This window comes from Pinus tabuliformis, chromosome 4_2, assembly GCF_031772625.1.
Source record: "Pinus tabuliformis cultivar Carrire ecotype Pingquan chromosome 4_2, CPIR1, whole genome shotgun sequence".
NCBI lineage: Eukaryota > Viridiplantae > Streptophyta > Pinopsida > Pinales > Pinaceae > Pinus > Pinus tabuliformis.
This window is the reverse complement of record NC_142304.1, coordinates 92,051,604-92,063,085: the sequence shown is the minus strand read 5'-3', so window position 1 is coordinate 92,063,085 and position 11,482 is coordinate 92,051,604. Positions and strand designations below refer to the sequence as shown.

Here is an 11,482-nt window from a genome sequence, read left to right as displayed (position 1 = left end):
AATCCCCAAATTTTGAAAAGAGACCAGAAACAAAAACTCAAGGAAAGAATGAACAAAAGGGACAAAGGCCAGCTCGAAGCTGTTCAGTTCGTAAACCAAACTGAGATTGACTCAAGTGGTGCTGATCTACTTCGCTAATGCAGAGCAATAGCGTTTCGAAGGCTACCTGGCCGTGCTTCAGGCTTCGTCTAAAGTTTACAAATCAAACAACAAGGTAAACTCCCCAGTGGAGTTGCCAAATTTTTGTGGAGGTAAATCCCCTCTACGGACAGAGGCAATCCCTACTAGCCCAAATAGGGTCTAGCAACAATCAAACAACGCTAACACGCAGGTTCCTAATTGAAAATTAAAGACCAATGATGAGGTCCTGCCTGGATTCCAATGCTAGTACTTGTAGAAGAGTCGACGCTCCCGTTCCCTTGCTCCGGCTGGTCAGAATCCCCATGATCCTCGTGAAAAGACACCTGCACATGCAAAGAACGATACAAACACAAGCATAAAATCCAATAGATCCAACTATATATCAGTCAGAAAGGATATAACTCAATCACCATTATAAAGACAATAAGAGTGGAACCATAATGATAGTCGTCTATTATTGATAAACAAAGAAGAATACAACCATAGCTCTGAGGTCAAATCCTTCTCAAGAGGATCCAACCAGCAAGTTCCTCAAGCATTCACCCTTGAAGATAGGTCTCCCAAGACAAAACCCTCTCACTCACAAGTTCACACAAGATCAAAACACTTCACAACCTTCCTTAAGCTCTCTAACAATCCCACACCTATCACACCAGCTACCTATCAAGCTCACAACATTATCAACAACACTCCAAACACTATGAATTCCAAACTAGCAGCTCATAGCAATGGTGGAGGCTTAAATAGGACGAGTCTCCATGAATGGTGGGAATATGAGGTTATCTCCAAGGAAGGTGGCTCAAATGACGAAACATACATTCCAGAGAAGGGAGGGTGACATATACAAGGCCAACAACCAGGTCTGGAGTCATCTGGAAGGCCAACTGTTAGAACAAACTCGCCCAGACTGGATCATCGCGGGTACATAACTGTATTGGAGTGCTGACATCGCCAGTTCATAACGGAGAAGGTCATGTCATCGCGATCAAATATAAGAAACAGTTGCACTGTCTCATGAAATCTGACCATCGCGGGAATCACGTGTACCTCCGCTATGGCAGCGCGTTTGGTCTGTTTTGGAGCACTCATCAGCGCGTTTATTTTTACAACAGTCGCGATGATGCAAAAAATTTGGCAAAGTGGGTCATTTGGCAACATCAGAGAGCATGAGCATGAATGATTTTGGACTCATGACACAGTAGGAAGACTGGGATGAAGGCAGTGACAAATTACTATGTAACATGGACCTAGTAAGTTTCCATGTCTTGAGTCAAATTAAGTCATAAGCTCCACTCCTAGTGGTGCCCTTTCATCAATTCCTTTAAGTTTCAACCTTATGACCATACTCCCCCCTAGAACCCAAACAATCTGATTTCTCTGAAGGTGCTCGCGGAGTCCCTAGAGAAACATTTGTCGATCCCTGGTCAGCATCGTTTATGGTTGAGACTAGGATGGTATCTGATCATCTTTGAGCCCCCAAGTTTCGTTGCTAATTAATGAAAAAATCCTTGGAAAATTCTTTCACAGTGGTCCATCTTTCATAAATCCAAGAATTTCACCTCTGAAAATGAAATACGAATGCCCTCGACAGTCCCTATTAATCATTACTCAGGTCTCGAAGGTCAACACAATAGGACTAGACTCCTATCATGTTATTCCATGCTAATGTATTCAGAGCATAAGCTTGCTTTGAGCACTATAATCTTTTCAAAGTAACAATGCTAGAGCTGTGACCTAGCCAATTAAGTCCAGGAGCACGCGGCCAAAAAAAGGGACAGAAGGGTAGGTGCACATTGAGTAGGTGGACATACCTTTATGACCCAAGATCCAACTATGAGCTTTTTAACTACAACAACTTAAATATACGCTATTGGAGCTGGAATTACCGCGGCTGCTGGCACCAGACTTGCCCTCTAATGGATCCTCATTAAGGAATTTAGATTTTACTCATTCCAATTACCAGACTCGATGAGCCCGGTATTGTTATTTATTGTCACTACCTCCCCATGTCAATATTGGGTAATTTGCATGCCTGCTGCCTTCCTTCGATGTGGTAGCCATTTCTCAGGCTCCCTCTCCAGAATCAAACCCTAATTCTCCGTCACCCATCACCATCATGGTAGGCCTCTATCCTACAATTGAAAGTTGATAGGGTAGAAATTTGAATGAAGCATCGCCAACACAAGGGTTGTGCAATCCGTTGAGTTATCATGATTCACTGAAGAAGCGGGCAAGCCTGCACTAAAATTTTATCTAAAAAATGCATCCCTTCCAAAGAGTTGGGACTTGGTGCACGTATTAGCTCTAGAATTACTACAGTTATCTGAGTAGTATGGTACCATCAAAAAAACTATAACTAACTTAATGAGTCATCCGTAGTTTCAAGTCTGAATTAGTTCATACTTAGAGATGCGTGGCTTAATCTTTGAGACAAGCATATGACTACTGGCAGGGTCAACTAGGTAGCACCCTCCCACTTCAAAGGGAATTCTAGGTGCTCTCTTACTAAGAGCCAACTTGAACACCCATCAAGTCAAAGAGATATCAAAATATCATGTAAAACTTTTATGCATTGCACCTCTTGCATCCCAAGAAGGATGCACAAGCAACATGCCAAGGACATGGCAAACAAATGGGTAGACTTGCCGAGCCACAACGCACCAAGGCCACTTCAAAGTTTTCAGCCATGCCCCAGCCAATAATAAAATGAGGGATCACTCACCCACTCCCTTAGAAATGCCTCTTAAAGCCTCCACACCCTGCACCGAGGCCACTTAGGAGTCCACATAGACAGAAACAATGGTGGACCTCGATCTCTCGATCGCCTGCAAAAGCCTCGATGCAAAGGAAATAAATGGATAACAACCAACCACTCAACCTCTATATTATAAATGAACCCCAACCATCCCTGCCCTACACAGAGGCCACCTAGGAATCCACCTGGGCAGCAGCAATGATGGACCTCGATCTCTCGATCGCCTTCGATAGCCTCGATGTGAAGGAAAATGAAGGAAATAAAAAGAGGACGACCAACTGCAAATCCTATCATAGAGAGCCCATTAAAACCTCCCCACCCCATACTGATGCCACTTAGGAGTCCATCTAGACAACAACAACATTGTACCTCGATCACATGATCGCTTGCAGCTACGTCAACACAAAGGCAATGGAAGAAAATAATACAAGACAAATCGAGTCAGCAACCTCCCTTAGAGATGCCCCCCAACCCTCCCCTCCCCGCATTGAGGCCACCTAGGAGTCCACCCGGACAGCAGCAATGATGGACCTCAATCGCATGATCACCTGCAGCAGCCTCAACCTCTCTTATAAATGCCCCCCGACCCTCCCTGCCCTGCACCAAGGCTACTTAGGAGTCCACCCGGACATCAACAATGGTGGACCTCGATCACTTGACCGCCTACAACAACCACAATGCGAAGGAAAAGGAAGGAAATATATGCAAATCAAGAGGCTTGCTAAACAATACAAGAACATATCCAAACAGGAGGAGGGATCGGGCAGCTCCACACCCCACGCACCCTACGTACAGGAAACCTAGGAGATTTTCCAGAGCTTTACCAACTAACAAGAATAATTCTCACCTACGGCCACCTCCACACAGAGGAGGGAGGTCGAAGCATTCCACCTTGAAATCCTTCTTCTAGATAGCTCCCATCATCAATGTAGCAAGCCTCCTCCCCATTGGACCACGAGCACATACATAATTGAAACAAAAAATTCCCATAAACGTTGTGACTTAACATTTCCAACTGTAAAAGCCTGCCACACATGCGAGATGCTAGGAAAATGTTGACCACTTGATCAAACATATGGGTGAAAGCATCTATCAAAACCTCAAAGCCAACGCAACCATGGACGATGTGCACTTTGAAAGGAATGCTAACCCTTAACTTTACAATAAGGAGAGCAGCGCCTCACATCGCCCAACAGAAGAAGCAAGCAAGTCAGGGAGGGTAGTTGGTTTACAACCAAAACCCTTCCATGTTCCTCTTAAATGTATGCATCTCAATCGACAATGCCAACATAGAAAGAGTACAAGCACAAGAAACCGGCACCAAAAACAACCGAACAATGAAGAGGCTAGCCATCATAGGGAGTCACACCACAAAACCCCATACAACTCCGATAACTTAGAGTAGAAGGGCAATTGTTCACATATGCCTCCCGCGACAAGCATGGGAAAATCAACCACCCTACAAACGACCCAAGGCCATTCTTAAGGAAAACCTAAAAAACCAACTCAATTACTAACCCACCTTTCACACGAAAAGCAAAACCCTCCCCACCAAATAGGGAAGAGGTGAAAAATATAACGAGGAGCCAATTTCAATGGAGCCACACATGGCTGCCTAGCCCAATCAAAATTTTCTATTCACAACAACCAAGGGGCATGATAGCGACATAAGAATGACAGAGTTTTGGGGTTTCCATTTGGGACCACAACAACAAAGGCTCAAAGGAGCGCCGAGCAAACTTTAACATTTTTATCATTTAGATGGGCAAGAGGGATGGGGACAAGCATGGCCAACATTACAACTCATGTGCTACCGAGTGGGAATTGAGAGAAGATGAAAATCGGCCACCCTAAAAATGACCCAAGGCCAACGTTCAAGCAAACCCAACAAAACAACTCAATTACCAACCCACCTTTCACAGGGAAAGAAAACTTATCACTTGTATCATTTGGATGGGCATGAGGGATGGGGACGAGCCAGGGAGCCACACCTCAACAACCCATACAACTCCAAGAACTTAGAGAGCAGAAGGGGATTTGTTCACATATGCCTCCCGAGATGAGCATGGCCAACATTATCGCTCATGTGCTACCAAGTGGGGATGGAGAGAAGATGAAAATCGGCCACCCTACAAATGACCCAAGGCCATTATTCAGGCAAACCAAAAAAAACAACTCAATTACCAACCCACCTTTCACATGAAAAGAAAACCTGTCACTTATATCATTTGGATGGGTACGAGGGGACCAAGACGAGCTAGGGAGCCACACCACAACAACCCATACAACTCCAAGAACTTAGAGAACATAACGTGAATTGCTCACATATGCCTCATTGGACGAGCATGGCTAACATTAGCACTCATGTGCTACCAAGTGGGGATGGAGGCAAGATGAAAATCGGCCAACCTACAAATGACCCAAGGCCATCATTTAGGCAAACCCAAGAAAACAACTCAACTACCAACCCACCTTTCACACGAAAAGAAAACCTGTCACTTGTATCATTTGGATGGGAATGAGGGGACCAGGACAAGCCAGGGAGCCACACCACAACAAACCATACAAATCCAAGAACTTAAAGAGAAGAAGGGGAATTGTTCACATATGCTCCCGGGATGAGCATGGCCAACATTACCGCTCATGTGCTACCGAGTGGGGATGGAGAGAAGATGAAAATCAGCCACCCTACAAATGACCCAAGGCCATCGTTTAGGCAAGCCCAAAAAAACAACTCAATTACCAACCCACCTTTCACAAGGAAAGCAAACTTGTCACTTGTATCATTTGGATGATAATGAGGGACCAAGATGAGCCCAGGAGCCACACCACAATAGCCCATACAACTCCAAGAATTTGGGGAGCAGAAGGGGAATTGTTCACATATGCCTCATGGGATGAGCATGGCAAACATTACCACTCATGTGCTACTAAGTGTGGATGGGGAGATGATGAAAATCGGCCACTGTACAAATGACCCAAGGCCATCGTTTAGGCAAGCTCGAAAAAACAACTCAATTACCAACCTACATTTCACACGAGAAGCAAACTTGTCACTTGTATCATTTGGATGGGCACGAGGGACCAAGACGAGCCCGAGAGCCACACCAAAACAACCCATACAACTCTAAGAAATTAGAGAGGAGAAGGGAATTGTTCACATATGCCTCCCCGGATGAGCATGGCCAACATTACTTCTCATGTGCTATCGAGTGGGGATGGAGAGAAGATGAAAATCGGCCACCCTACAAATGACCTAAAGCCATCCTTCAAGCAAACCTGGAAAAAAACTCAATTATCAACCCACCTTTCACATGAAAAGAAAACCTATCACTTGTAACTTTCGGACGAGTGTGAGGGACTAGGATGAGCACAAGAGCAACACCACAACAACCCATACAACTCCAAGAACTTGGAGAGCAAAAGGGGAATTTTTCACATATGCCTCCTGGGATGAGCATGGCCAACATTACCTCTCAAGTGCTACCGAGTGGGGATGGAGAGAAGATGAAAAAAGGCCACCCTACAAATGACCCAATGCCATTCTTTAGGAAAACTTGAAAAAAAAACTCAATTACCAACCCACCTTTCACACGAAAAGAAAACCTTTCACTTGTATCATTTGGATGGGAATGAGGGGACCAGGACGAGCTAGGGAACCACACCACAACAACCCATACAATTCCAAGAACTTAGAGAGGAGAAGGGGAATTATTCACATATGCCTCTTGAGACAAGCATGGCCAACATCACCGCTCATGTGCTACGGAGTGGGGATGGAGAGAAGATGAAAATTGGCCACCCTAGAAATGACCCAAGGCCATCGTTCAAGAAAGCCCAAAAGAACAACTAAATTACCAACCCACCTTTCACATGAAAAGAAAACTTATCACTTGTATCATTTGGATGGGCATGAGGGACCAAGACGAGCCTAGGAGCCACACCACAACAGCCCATACAACTCCAAGAACTTGGAGGGAAGAAGGGAAATTGTTCACATATTCCTCCCAGGACAAGCATGGCCAACATTACTGCTCATGTGCTACTGAGTGGGGATGGAGAGAAGATGAAAATCAGCCAGCCTACAAATGACCGAAGGCCATTCTTCACGAAAACTAGAAAAAAAACTCAATTACCAACCCACCTTTCACACAAAAATAAAACCTATCACTTGTATCATTTGGATGGGAACAAGGGACCAAGATGAGCCTGGGGGCCACACCACAATAGCCCATACAACTCCAAGAACTTGGAGAGTAGAAGGGAATTGTTCACATATGCCTCCTGGGATGAGCATGGCCAACATTATTTCTCATGTGCTATCGAGTGGGGATGGAGAGAAGATGAAAATCGGCCACCCTACAAATGGCCCAAGGCCATTCTTCAGGGAAAACCAGAAAAAACAACTCAATTACCAACCCTGCTTTCACAAGAAAATAAAACCTATCACTTGTATCATTTATATGGGCAGGAGGGACCTGGACAAGCCCGGGAGCCACACCACAATAGCCCATACAACACCAAGAACTTGGAGAGCAGAAGGGGAATTGTTCACATATGCCTCCCGAGACGAGCATGGCCAACGCTATCGCTCATGTGCTACCGAGTGGGGATGGAGAGGAGATGAAAATTGGCCATGCTACAAATGATCCAAGGCCATTCTTGAAGCAAACCCAACAAAACAACTCAATTACCAACCCACCTTTCACACGAAAAGCTGACCCAGGGACCAAGATGAGCATGGCCAATATTATTTCTCATGTGGTACTGAGTGGGGATGGAGAGTGGATGAGAATAGACCACCCTAAAAATGGTCCAAGGCCATCCTTCAGGCAAAACCAAACAAACATCTCAATTACCAGCCCACTTTTCACACGAAAAGCAAGACCGTGCCCGAACAAGTTTACATGGGCACCCTCACACGACCCGACCCGACCCAACCGAACGAGTTTTCATTGGTGCCCTCACATGACACGATACGACCCAACCTGACCCAACCCGAACGAGTTTACATGGGCACCTACACACAACCAAAATGAATGCACAAGGGAGAGCCAGGCAAACGAGCTACATGAAAGTGCACAAAGCCCACCCCGGGTTACAACTTAGCAATTTTGATACGAGCTTGTGTGCCTGGGTGCGCCCTCACTCTGAACGACCTGACCAAATGAGTTTACATGGGTGACCTCAAATGACCCACCCGAACGAGTTTACATGAACGCCCTCAAATGACTGCCCGAACTTGTTTACATGGGCGCCCTCAAATGACCCGCCTGAACGAGTTAACACGGGTGCCCTCAAACAACCTGCTCAAATTAGTTTACACGGCCACCCACCCACCTGAATGAGTTTACATGAATGCCCTCAAAAAACCCACTCGAATGAGTTTACACGGGCACCCTCAAATGACCATCCCAATAGAGTTTACATGGATGCACACACAAGACGGAAATGAAGGCACAAGGTAGAGTTGGGAAAACGAGCTGCACAAACGTGCACAAAGCTCACCCTAGGTCACAACTTAGCATTTTTGATACATGCTCGTGTTCTTGGGTGCGACCTCATGCTGAACGACCCGACTGAATGAGTTTACACAGATGCCCTTGCCCGACCCACCTGACCCACTCGAACGCGTTTACATGGACGCCCTCACCCGACCCGGCCGAACAAATTTACACGGACGCCCTCTCCCGACCCACCCGAACGAGTTTACATGGACACACTCAAATGACCCACCAGTATGACCCACCTGAATGAGTTAACATGGATGCCCTCAAACAAACCACCCAAACAAGTTTACATGGATGCCCACACCACCGAAATGAAGGCACAAGGGAGAGCTGAGAAAACGAGCTGCACGAATGTGCACAAAGCCCACCTCAGGTCACAATTTAGCATTTTTGATATGAGCTCATGTGCTCGGGAACACCCTCACACTGAACGACTTGACTGAACAAGTTTACATGGAAACCCTCACCCAACTCGCCTAAACGAGTTTACACGAATGCCCTCGCCCGACCTGCCCGAGCGACCCACCCGAACGAGTTGACACATACACCCTCAAATGACCCACCTGAATGAGTTTACATGGGTGCCCACATGACTGAAATGAAGGGACAAGGGAGAGATGGGCAAACGAGTTGCATGAACATGTACAAAGCCCACCCTGGGTCACAACTTAGCATTTTTTATTCAGGCTTGTGTGCTCGGGCCTGCCCTCACACTAAATGACCCGACCGAACAAGTTTACATGGACACCTTGCATGACCTGCCCGAACGAGTTTACATGGACGCCCTCACCCGACTCGCCCGAACGACCCTGTAAGGCCTTCGTGCAGTAGGGCGACGGTGGGCGATCGTGCACAGGCACACGGGCGGGCACGGGCACACGACGGGTGAGTGCACACGACGGTGCGATGTTTCTGCAAGTTAGATGCGACGATAAACGACACAATGCGACAATAATGAATCATAATACGACTAAGTATTATATGGACATATTATATATAATATGGAGGTTATATATATACGCATGGAATTATAAAACAATAAAATATGAAGACCGGAATAATAAGACATATGAAGAACCATGAATAATAAAATATAATGGAGAACATACATTAAAACCATATGATACGAAGGGTTATACATGTTGAAACATGAAACATAAAATATAATATTATGTGGAGGGCTTATAACATAAGTCGGCCTTAAAGAGAGTACGTATGGGGTGTATATATATGAGGAGGATGCTCCTCATTCTAACCAAGGACATTCGCTCTAAAATCCTTCGCATAAGAAAGAAAAGTGCGCATAGGGGTAAAGTAAATGCGCATAACTCATGCGCATTGGACTTGGAAGAAGTGGCCAGATCATCTTGGTTCAAGGTTGGCAAAGAGTGCCATTGTGAGTGGATTTCTTGTACACGGTTTTATGCAGGATTTGGTAAGGAGGTTAAGTGGCTCGGGTGAGCACTCCCTCTTATGCAAGGGTGCATGAAATGTTGTAAAAGGCAGGTGGCCTATCTTTTGTAAAACCTGGTTAAGTGTGAGACTTGGTTCAGCCAAGACACACTTGTTGTAAAATCTGATATTGTTGACATAATATTATTATTGGGCAGACTGTTCAGGAGTTTCCCCTCCCTTTATACTTGTGTATTGTTCTCGATTTAATGTTGATGGTTAATGAATGTGAATGTTCTTTGGATAACATTTTATTCGGTTATAAGAACAAAAATTAAGTAAATTTATGTTGGGATAGGCGTAACCCATAAATGTTAGTATTGTTAAAATGAAAGCGTTCGGTGGTGCCGCACCTCGCTACAAGCGGTTGGAAGATCATCGCAGGTGTAGGGGCGTGACAGACCCCCTCGAACGAGTTTACATGGACGCCCTCAAACGACCTACCCAAACAACCTACCCAAATGAGTTTACATGGACACCCTCAAATGACCCGCCCAAATGAGTTGATATGGATGCCCTCAAAAAAGACCCGCCCGAATGAGTTAAAATGGGTGCCCAGACAACCTAAACCAAGGCACAAGGGAGAGCTATGAAAACGAGCTGCACGAACGTGCACAAAGCCCACCTCGGGTCACAACTTAGCATTTTTGATACAGGCTTGTGTGCCTTGGTACGCCCTCACACTGAATGACCCGACCGAACGATTTTACATGGACACCCTTGCCCGACCCGCCTAAACAAGTTTACACAGATGCCCTCACCCAACCTACCTGATCCACCTGAATGAGTTTATATGGTCGCCCTCAAATGACCTGCCTGAACAAGTTTACATGGGCACCCACATGACCGAAATGAAGGCAAAAGGGAGAGTTGGGCAAATGAGTTGCACGAACGTGTATAAATCCCTCCGTGGGTCAAAACTTAGCATCTTTTATAGGGGCTTATGTGCCTGGGTGTGCCCTGACACTAAATGACCTGACCGAATGAGTTTACATGGACACCCTTGCTCGACCTACCTGAACGAGTTTACACGGATGCCCTCACCCGACCCACCCGAACGAGTTTACACGAATTCCCTCAAACGACCTGCCTGAACGAGTTGACATGAATGCCATCAAATGACCTACTCGAACGAGTTTACATGGTCACCCACATGACCAAAACAAAGGGAAAAGGGAGAGCTGGTCAAACAAGTTGCACAAACATGCACAAAACCCACTTAAGGTCACAACTTAGCATTTTTGATACGGACTCATGTGCCCGAGCGCATCCTCACACTGAACGGGCCGACTGAATGAGTTTACACATATGCCCTCTCCCAAACCCACCCGAACAGTTTTACATGGATGCCCTCACCCAACCCGCTCAAACGAGTTTACATGGACGCCCTCACCCGACCTGCCTGAACAAATTTACAGGACGCCCTAAAATGACCCACCCAAATGACTCGCCCGAACGAGTTGACATAGACACCCTAAAACAACCCACCCAAATGACTCGTCCGAACGAGTTGACACATATGCCCTCAAACGACCCGCCCGAACTAGTTTACATGGGCACCCACATGACTGAAACGAAGGGACAAGTGAGAGTTGGGAAAACGAGCTGTACTAATTTACATGGG

At 45.9% G+C, this 11,482-nt stretch overlaps 1 pseudogene; it reads right to left on the bottom strand.

Annotated features, from left to right (window-relative positions):
- Positions 1-1,494: 1,494 nt before the first annotated feature.
- LOC149168448 (18S ribosomal RNA) lies at positions 1,495-2,603 on the bottom strand (annotated as a pseudogene).
- Positions 2,604-11,482: the final 8,879 nt, after the last annotated feature.